Consider the following 11,193-nt stretch of genomic DNA (forward strand, 5'->3'; position numbering starts at 1 on the left):
CTCGCCCGGATTCCATTATTCTTGATGAGAGTTCTTAGCTGAACAGAAATCTCCATCGCCCTTCGTGGCAGGAGGGATCATTATTAGTGACAAATAAATTGTAATAGTAATAATATTCTGCATTGTAAAGACTCTACAAGGCGAGTATCGAGTGGGAGTGAGTTTTATGACGAATATACGAAATTAACTCAAGAAATTCGAGGTGGCACAGAGCGGGTGAGGCGGGACAAAGTGGGCGCCACAGACGTCTCCCCCGCGCTGTATCGTTTCACACTGTCGCACAAATCAGCCCAAATAGCCGCCTTAGAAATTCGACGGGTGCGGGTCGCCTGTCAAGGGCGCCACAACACAACCCTGGAAGGCAGTGGTTTACTGTGTGACAAGAAGGACTAAGTGAAGCAGCGGAATCTGATAAGTGAAAAAAGGACAAGACTCGCCTAGAGGCGAGTAGTCTAGGAGAAGAAGACAAGGGCTTTAGCAGGGCAGAATTTCGGGTCCTGTGCCTCACCTTTCTGCAACGAGCATCGCGCCAGAGAGCCGATCATTGTAGTCGTGTGGCTTGCATTACCAAAATCTGCACATTGCTTGTGCGCAGCTGCCCGCTCCGCAAAACTTTAAGCGGCGCCTGAATTCGCGGGCTGTCACGCAATACATTAGTGGCATGGACCTGAATGATAAAACTGCCGCCACGTTTGCTCTTATTCTTGCGCGTTTGAACCCTCTGCTAAGGGCCATGGTCATATCTACCATATTTGTTGGCGAGTGTTGGTATGTTAGAAGCACCCTCAATGATGAGTGCAGTTTCTTCGTCAGGATGCGAACCTGCGAGACGCAAGTAGTTAGTCTGCCAACTGAAATCACCCACAAAATCACCTCGATTGCCCGCACGCTTAACCCTCCAAAGAGAAACACACACGCCACTAATCACTGTCTTTTACCCCCAGGTTACCTTTTTCAATACTATGTTATGAAGCGGTACCATTCTTAAGATATTTTGGCGTTATACTTTGCCTCATTTACAGCTGTATTGTTGTAACGAAGCCTCCGAAGATGTTATCAAAAATAAGATGTCAATAATTCACCATCGGTTTCACCAAAGGCTAATATACTCCAACGCGCAAGACTAGGCGTATCATATATATTATTTCCGCAGACATAAATGTGAGGCGCCGGGTAGGAGTCGCTCTAGAGTGGTGAATATTTATTGTTGAGAGAGACCCGCATATCGGGTTGATCGTAATTTTTACTCCAGCAATGCGCTGCGTTTTAACTAAATGTAGCCCAACCTTCCCATTTTTCAATATAAGTGACTAAGTAATAGAGGTCACTGACTTTTCAAGCAGAAACAGTGCACACAGGCAAAGCGAGAGTTCCGACAGCTTTGACGCGTGCACTTCGCTGCTGCCGCAGGTAATTGTCACGCCAGATTTGTTCGGAGGTTCCCTCCTATGTGTTCCAACGATAGAAGCGCCAGTCCTCAGTGTATTTCAACCTGGCATGGCTTGTTCGAGCACTCATAGCAGCCATTGGACGAAGAGGGGTGACGCTTTGCGTCATGGCATCTTTAGGATTCTTGGTGCTGAGAACTCGCTTCGGTTTTTTAATGTGAATTTGCTTGCGTACGCTGAGTGAGCTGTCATTAAAAACCACTAGCAGAGCCGTTCGCTGCAGTAGCTACGACAGTCGCATGGTCCATTTATATCTTCTGTTTATGCTACCACTGTTTATGCTACCTTCTGTTTATGCTACCACAGTAAACGTACTCCTATTCACTATTGTTAAATGCTCTGTTCTATAAGCATCTATTGAGCATCTTTTTTCTTGTTGTAGTTTTCGGAACAACAATTGAACCCATATTCTTTGGCCGAGTCCTCCCCCTCAGCCAAGGCAAATTAAACCGCTACTGGCCCTAATTTTCCTTGCTTAAAATTGACATTTCGGATACAGAGCGATACATAAGAGACTGAATCACGTAATGGTGTTTGGCTAAGCTTCCGAACATGCCTTTAATTAGTCAACATGCGGTTTCACTCATATAAACAGGCACAACTCAATATAAAGGTCAACAATTCTAAAGGGCTACACTGCATTGCAGAATCCCAGAAAAATAAGCAGTGGACCATCAAGAATGCTCTGAATGACATCGGTGGCCTTTGGACTCATCCCCCCCCCCCCCTCCATGGTGTAATAGAATAATGATGTCGTTAGGCGTCCGGCGCTGAATTTCAAAGAATCGTTAAAGATCCATCGGAAATCTCAAACGCAAGTTGGAAAAGGTGGACCGCGATTTCATGCTCCAACAACTAATTAGCGCCATAGCGCTTCTTGGGCCTCTTGGGTTCTTTCTTTGATGTTTCAGCTTCCCACATCTGTACCCCAGTGACGTTGTACCATCTACGCGTCGCAAGTGGGCTGGTCAGAATGCCCTCGGTGTTCACTCTGCTTCTTTAATCCGCTTTATTGTTCTTCTGACTAATGAGCCCCAACTTTATATCTTCACTCTTGCATTTCAGTCCACGTTTGGGAAATTTACCTCAAGAGTGCTGCTTCGGGGGACCATGCATCTCTACCAATTCAAAGAGCGGCCAGCTGACGGTCTGAAATCGCCATAACTCGAACAAATAATAAGCCGTGCAAAAATTCAAAGTTGTCCGCCTCACGTGTTTGGAAGAGAGTTGAATTCGGTCGTACTGCTGCGGCCAGATATCGCTCCAGTACAGTGAGGCGGGGAGGGGGCAGTAGCTGATGCAAAACCTCCTTACCCTAGAGTTTTCGAAAGAATAATCATTCGAAAATTTTTCACCTTTCAATAAACGTGCCATTGAAGCTACATGAGTGGAAATTTACTCTATGAGTAAATTTGCTTGACAACTAAATTTTCTTCAAAGAACCTCACAACGTGTGAATATCTTTCTTAGCTGTCCACAAGCAACTTTTCCACGCCATGGACGTGAGAGCGATTCTTGTGGCTGGACATGCCTGCTCAACTACACATTCACCTCTGATGGCTGGCCGCTGTGGCGTGGTAACAAAAGATGAATTCCCAATTTTTCTTGCACTGCATCTCATTTAGTCCATCGTGGAAAGAACGTGCAACAACAGATGCTTTAAACATAGTATGTTCACATCATGAAACACGAGGCCTTAACGCGCGCCACGTGGAGTCGCTATAAAAAATACGAATGCTGGATTGCTATAACCAGCGTATTACTATGGTTTTTGTAGTGCATTTTGAACTGTTTGTTTCCCATTAACTTTAATTGGTGAAATATCATTAATAGTCATAAAAACTGCATCCAGAGTGACCTCCTAATTGTGTGAAAGAATTCCAGCATGAAATAAAAACGATATAACGGGTGGGTGATAAAATGTTTGATGGTTTCTAAATTTATCTTTACAGTTTTTACTGCTCTCAAACGATTGCGGCAGAGCAAGTCGTTTAGTACAGCAATTGGTTCTCGGACAATTGCCGTTTTCTTAAAGAAAAAAGTTTGAAATGACTTTTGAAAATAAAGCTCACGAGAATGTCAAACTTGAAATGATTGGACCAGGTTTAAAGATATATATTCCGAAGGCAACGAGTGGCAAACAGTTCGAGCAAAATTGTCTTGCTAGACGGGATATATTTATTGATAAAACAAGACAAAAATTGAGCCAGGTGTATCCCAGTGAAAATTTCTGTCTGTTATCCTCGCAAATTTTTACGCGTATATCGTTACGACAATTTGGCGCCAAATTTAAAAACCAAGACCTTTGAGGAGTTAAGAACATGTGATAAGTGTAAATTTGAAGGAAAAAACTGATACAATGACGGTAAACGCGGTGGCGGCGAACCAACGTGTCTGCCTTGCCCAAGTAACGCAATTCTTTGTGGCAATCTTAGCTGAAAGGCAAGGAATGTCACCCAGTCACGTTACCTGAAATTTGCTAGTTTACTCTTTTTTGACTGCGAGGTAACGTATTTAACAACACTCCACAACGCAAAGATGACATTATCGTAACGTTTCTGCAATAAGAAGGTAACGTTCACCAAATGTTAAAGTTAGTGTGATTACGTTGCAGGTAATATACAGCTTTAACGTTCTTACAGCGTTAGCACTATGTTACGGGCGGCGATGGTGGTCATAATAGTTAGCTTAACCGGATCTTCAGCTCTTGCAAGTTGTTACTGGTTCCTGACGATGCTCATCAGAAAGCCAGCAATCGTGCAAAAGCTGCTGAGCACTTTCTTGTATAAGTGCTTTGAGGATTGCCAGATGTTAGCAGAAGGGAGTGCTTGTATGTGTAAAAAGTAGGCAAGCTAAGCAACAGCACCTACATAAGCTCCACTGATGATGTGCCACCAAAAAAAAGGGTTGCACAGCACAGCAGCCCTGTGAGCTGATAGCAATTATGGTAGCATACCGCTCCAGCTCGGCATGAAATTTACACAAGGCCCATCTGATCAAAGTGGTAGAGATGATATCAAGGCCATGATGCATTTATTGTCTGTTGCCCAGATATACCCGCTCCTTGATCTAAGCAGTGAGCAGTAGCATTAAGCCCATGAAGTTTTCAGAGGAACTTTTCTGCACAAATAGCAAAACACCAAAACAATTATCACCGAAGCACTGAGGAGAAAAATGCAGATATGGCAGCACTTCCCTAAAAAATGCCTAATAAGCTGCTGCAACATGTCGGCTTCACCGGAATTATGCTAGCATGGCTGTTTACAATACATTTTAGTACACTGAAAGATAATAGCAGTTCCAATTAAGCAGCTTGTCTCTTGATTAGTAATTTTTTCGTGCTGAAAACATTCCAATTTCTGATTTCCCTTGTGAGGTTTAACGTACCAAGGGGAGGTTTAACGTACCAAAGGACACCATAGTGGAAGGCTCCGGATATTTGTGACCACCTAGACCCGATGCACTGTGAAACATCAGTGCACAATATTTCACTGAAATTGCACAGTATATGGACCTTTATCATTTTGCCAGCCCTCGAGCGCCATAACCAGTCAGCCACCACGGCGGCTTGACGGTGGCTAAGTGGTTACGGCGCTCTGCTGTTGGCCCGAAAGACGCGGCTTCGATCCCGGCCGTGGCGGTTGAATATCGATGGAGGCGAAATTCTAGAGGCCCGTGTACTGTGCGATGTCAGTGCACGTTAAAGAACCCTAACTGGTCAAAATTGGTGCAGTCCTTCACTACTGCGTCCCTCATAGTCAGAGTCGCCTTGGGACGTTAAACCCCCATAAACCATAAACCAAACTATTTTACGTTTCGCATACTTTTTAACAATCACTCAACATTGAAGTAACATTATGCGTTTCTTGGGTGGTAACCCATCGTTTCGCATTCCTCCACGTAAGCAGACTAAATTGGCCTCAGAATTTTTTCATGTTTGCAAAAACAGCCACAGTCCTCTGAGGCACTCGATTTCTTCTATTAAAATGCTTCACAAGAGCAGAACATTTTTTAAATGCAAATTGATCTTGATTCGTGAAAAAAAAGTTACGTTACAGATTCGTTACTGGCTCTCCGGTATTACAGCATAAAAACTTTAAGTATAACATTTTTTCTCGCCATGGAATATTTTATCCCTTTTGTAGTATATTGGAGCCTTACCATAGATTGTGTTTGTTTCATTGGCTTGACCATTTGCATTTTTCGAAACCATCCTGCCCTCTTCTGCCAAGTAGTACCGGTATAACAGCGCTAAAGTACTTCGAAACTTTCGACGTTCAGAGAGTCTCATTCATTCCCTTTGGCTTTTTTCTTCATAATATCCCCTGATTATTGCCTAATATCACGATATCTGACCAATATCAAACCTTAAACTTCTTAATGGTACCTACTGCCGTCTGTTTTCAAGGAAAGCAAGACTAAAATTCTCCCTCTGCTCCATTTACGGGGAGTGTGGCCACCTCTGTGTTCTGCAATATGCACTAAATGCAAAGTACATTCCCAAGTCCCGGACAGATGTCGCTTCTGCATCGGTTTCCCTAAAGTCCTAATGGTGGCAGCGGAACAGAGCGTCGTCAGCACAAAGACTAGAACGAAGCCTGGTTAAAGAAGAGTGAAGATCATATTGCATCTAGAGTTGTCAATTTTCGGACATTTTGAATGAAAAAAATAGAAGAAGAAACAAGATTTTCGGGAAACATTGGAAACGTTGGGGTGATAGTCAGAGCGAAATATATAGATATTACAAACCTATAGGTATACATACACCTGATGCTTGACACAAAAGACACTTTTTATTGATTCTTGCTCGGGTATATGTTTTTTTTTGTCTTTGTGCTTCGGTTTACCAAATGTTGTCACTTCCTACACTGTGTTAGCCATAGTGGACACTTGTATGCACTCAGAGCGGTGCGGTGGCATCAGAAGTTCGTGTATCTGAACTTAAAATTTCAACGTAAGCATGTGGGATGGCACTAAGCACGAAGAACTAAAAAAACCCCTACTCGATTCTGACCCCAATCATTGTAAGCATGCCAAAAACGGGATCCTCATAGCTTGCCTTGGAGCGACATTTAATAAGGCCTGCAAATACGATTTAAGCTCCAGCATTCAAGCACAGTGGTTTCGGTGCAGAGCGGCTGGTTTTTCGGAAAACATGCTGGAGTCTAAAGCAACAGCCTACTTCAGAGAATGAGGACAAAGAAGGAGAAGGTAGTTGTAGATGGTACATGCAAAAAAAATCAACGTGGCGGAAGTTTCATATGCTCATAATTTATCGCACCGAAGGATGAATAAGCAAGGAGATTCGGTGGCAAGGTATGGTTTTCCTAACCCCCACCACCCCCACCGCGCCCCTACCCATGACTAGTTACTACATATCCAGCACTCTCAGCAAAGTGCGTTCACCAGAGAATGCGCATGACGTCCGCTCTGTCTGAAGTCCATATGAGCGCACGGGTAATCACTGTTGCTAATTAGACAAGTCGTAGAAAGTTCAAGTTTCACTACAGCAAAAGTAGAGCAGATGTAACAAAAATGAAGAGACAAGTCAAACACTTGCCTGTCTCCTGTCGTATGTGTGACGTCTTCTGTACTCTCGCGGTTGCTGAAAATACACACGAATGATCGTTTAGTGAATATTCGTTTTTATCACGCCTCATTGGGAAGTGCAGATATATTTATTGTCCACGCTCTCTATTAATTGCTTAGCTCACGAATAGTAGATAGTTTAGTGGCCACATATTCTCAACGATATCCTCAACGCAGCAGTCAAGCAGAGCAGTAGCCAGTAGGTTTTACATTCAATTCACTGCTCAGCTAGTTAAGGCGGATACACCAAGCGTGTGGCAATGCGTGTCTTTACTTAATTACGATTATACGAAAGCTTCGATAGGAAAGCTCAGATAGAATGCATTAGTGAGATATTTTTAGTTTTAATCCTTGCGCTGCAAGTAGAGAGCATTGATGCTTTGTTTGAACACTCTCCACTTCTCCTTAAACGACATGCAGTTCCACGTTCAGCCTTTAAAGTTGAGTGCGTTCGAAACTGCGTCGCCGCGTGCCTTCGCGTAGGCAGATACACGTTGCACGTAGTATGCTATATTCTAAGACAATCTGAGTGCGGGCGCAGGTTGAATACGGGCGCAGATGCTTGCGAGCCTCTTAGGAGCTAAATCGCAATTTTTGCTCACAAGAACGGAAGCGGACTGTAAAACAGTACAACGGCTGCCAAAACTCTAATAAACTTCACCGAACACATGGTTACGCTTTCGTGTTACTGTGAAACGGTTGGTTCCCGTAACGTCAGTCGCGCGATCGTGATAAAACGCAGTCGTCCGTTTTAGACACTCCTTATGGAAAACTAATGGACATTCCCAAGCAGCACAGGTAATTGGTCCAACATTGGAACCGTATTGGCAAAAGCCGGTCCTACAAAGGACCAAGATGGAACCACCCTGTTGCAATATTGGGCCGATTACCTGTGCTGCTTGGGTTGTTCTCTTCTGTCCTTAGCTATTATTCTCACAACGTATAGCACGTCTCTCGTGCGTGGTTGGTTTTGGTCCAAAGTTAGCTTAAGGCTTCTAGGGATTTTCAACACAATGGATAGCATCCGAGTGCTTACGCAGCTTCGAAACTACTTGAAGAACCGGCACGGGTTTGCTTTCAGTTTTGCTTGAATGATACGAGAAGGAATGTGTGTGCTTGGTGGAACCGTGGTCGCAGCGTTCCATGCCTTCGCTGTCGAGAGCAGTACAGTGTCGACGGAAAAGTGCATCAGGCGTAGACTGCACTTCCAGAGCGCTCTGGTCGCCTTTCTAGTGCGGTAAAGGCGCCACAGCGGAAGGAACTAAGAATTGCAAAGGAATTGATATCTATTGTGTTGTTTGCGTGAGAGAGACAGATACCAGAAGTTTTGTAAGCACAGACATTTGAGTTGTGTTTCATAGGTTGCCTGATGGGTGGACATTCGGAAGGAGCTACAAATTTCACGCATTTGATTCCCATTCTTGTCTCCGGGATAGGTTCAGCTGCCGAAGGCTTCATGAATTCCAAGCATTTATTACGTCATTGGATGATAAGCTCTGAAGGCAGCTTGCACTGCCTAGCTTGCTGCCAGCAAAGTATATTTGATGAAGACACAGCTTTTTTTTAATATAGACACTGACCTATCCTTTAAGTCATTGTTACGAATTCTCAAAGCATTGTACGTACGTCTGCACTCAATGCAGCCTATGAGCTATAGAAACACCAATACGTGAGCTATTAGCCATTGAACACTGCGAATGAATTTCCTGCGCATTTGCAAACTCTTGCGTATTGAGAAAGGCTGTACTGAGAAGGGGAGCGGTGAAAGTGCCATTTTTAGAAGCAATGTTTGCATCAAAAGCTAGATGTTCACCCTCATGCACAATGTAGCTTTGTCGCCAAATTAAGAGAAAATGTCTCGTTTCAGTTTCTAAATGCAGCAGTCACACTTCAAAATTTGCCTGATGATAAAGGCTCTCAACGCATACAGCAATGTACAGTTACGACGCGCTAATCTCAATGCGCAATGCATGCAATCTACTCACATCCTTTTGCATGCAGCACAAGTAACAAATGCCTAGTTTGCACACAGATACAACTACGAATGCGAATAGCCAGGCAGGCGTGGCTGTCGCGTGTGTCTCATGCCTATCGTTAAGGGCTGATAGTAGCTCTCTTTAGCCTCCTCGGCGTGTTCGAATATGGTTTACTGGAAATTTCCCTTTACCAACCTTGAGACAATTTGCTGCACAGGCTACAGAAAAAGCGCGAATGGCGTAGGGTTTTAGTCGTGCCTTTTTTTACATGTCAACAGCGCAGTGTTATTTGTGCACGAGATTTGCGCTTAGTTCCGAGATTCCATGGCGTTTTTTATGCAGACTCGGGAAAATGGCTGTGGCGGGAGGTACCCATACCATCTAGGTGTCTGCTTTGCGATTCTTTTTACTTTCGCTGGAATTAACTACGCGCTTAATTTCAGTCGCATTTGCGATGTTCAGTTATCGATGTTTGTAACGATGGCACCGCTGTTGATACCTCCTGTGAAAAACTTAGGAGCCGACTTAACTTATTCTGTCCCACTCCAACTGGCTACCTAGCATCGTGACAATACTGGTCGGATTTCAAAATAGTGCCCTTTCGGCTGCAGAATCGAAAATTAGTTTCTTTCTTTCAGTAAGTAAGTACCTGCACTAACGACTGTAATTTTGTTCTACTCGCACGCTTCTGTTTTTTGCGCGTTTTCGTTGAGCGAGCAAAACATTTTGCAACAATTTATTACACTCGTGACATTGTTCTAGAAACCGAAGCCCTGCCTGCCGTAAGACGCAGCCCTCGTTGGAGCTTTCTTGCTGGAGGCAATTGTGGAGCTCAATTTGAATTGGCGCACGCCAGCGCCACGCTAACTTTTCAAGACATTATGGTCACGTGTACCATCTGTGACATGACACATTGGCAGTCTGCCGTTTTCGATCATAAAAAACGAAAACTGGCTAATAAAACAGAAGGAAAATGTCAGATAGGACGATGTAGCGAATTGGTAACGCGTCTCCGACTTTTCGAAGGGGAACGCTATCGTGTGCAGATTCGAATAAAACGAGAGCGAAGGAATCAAACAAAACCAAGCGAAGCGAGAATAAAAGGAAAGAGTCCACAAGGTACTGAGCGTCCCAGATGAAGCGGGGATGCCTTGCAGGCAGGGCGAACGCAGCTCGACGTAGTGCGACGCGTCGCTGGCGATGTGTAGCAGGACGCGCCGAAAAGGAGCCAGGTGGTAGTAGGCGCGGAGAGGAACACAAGGAGACGCCAGTGGACTCACGTCAAGAGCCCGAAGAACTTGGCCGTAGCAGGAATAAATTGGAGGCCGCTTAAGCTTCGTCTTTAAGAGTGAGACGCGACAGCGTGTCGCAGCGTTGCCGATGAGAACACAGAACGCCATCGCCCGTTCGGCGCGACACATGGCCCATTCGAAAATTTAAGGAAAGGACGCCTGTCTCACATATCTTGGCGGACACCCGAACTTTTTTTTTTAATTGGTTTTGGGGGGAAAGGAAATGGCGCAGTATCTGTCTCATATATCGTTGGACACCGGAACCGCGCCGTAAGGGAAGGGATAAAGGAGGGAGTGAAAGAAGAAAGGAACAAGAGGTGCCGTAGTGGAGGGATCCGGAATAATTTCGACCACCTGGGGATCTTTAACGTGCACTGACATCGCACAGCACACGGGCGCCTTAGCGTTTTTCCTCCATAAAAACGCAGCCGCCGCGGTCGGGTTCGAACCCGGGAACTCCGGATCAGTAGTCGAGCGCCCTAACCACTGAGCCACCGCGGCGGGGCACGCAAGCTAAGGAAAATGAAATCAATTGCTTTTGAGGAAAGGAACTTACGCCTGTCTCACATTTCTCGCTAGACACCCAAATCGCGCAGCAAGGGAAGGAAAAATCGATGGAAAAATGGAAGGAAAATCCCCTCTCCCTACTCGCAAACCACCGGCCAAGAATCGGGCCGCAACAGCCACTACCTCCCTGACCACACCAACACCGACCGAGGGAACGCCAGCCCTGCCTCCTAATTTCTAAGAACTCATGGAGACGAGAGTTCACTCCGCGGTGCAGACGGCCACCCAGGCCTTCACAAATAAATTCGCCAACCTCACTACGCGTCTAGACGAATTTGCTCGCCAATTTGACGAGCGATGTATGCAGCAAAAGGTTCGCCC

The sequence above is a fragment of the Amblyomma americanum genome, chromosome 2 (genome assembly GCF_052857255.1).
Source record: "Amblyomma americanum isolate KBUSLIRL-KWMA chromosome 2, ASM5285725v1, whole genome shotgun sequence".
NCBI classification, from domain to species: Eukaryota; Metazoa; Arthropoda; class Arachnida; order Ixodida; family Ixodidae; genus Amblyomma; species Amblyomma americanum.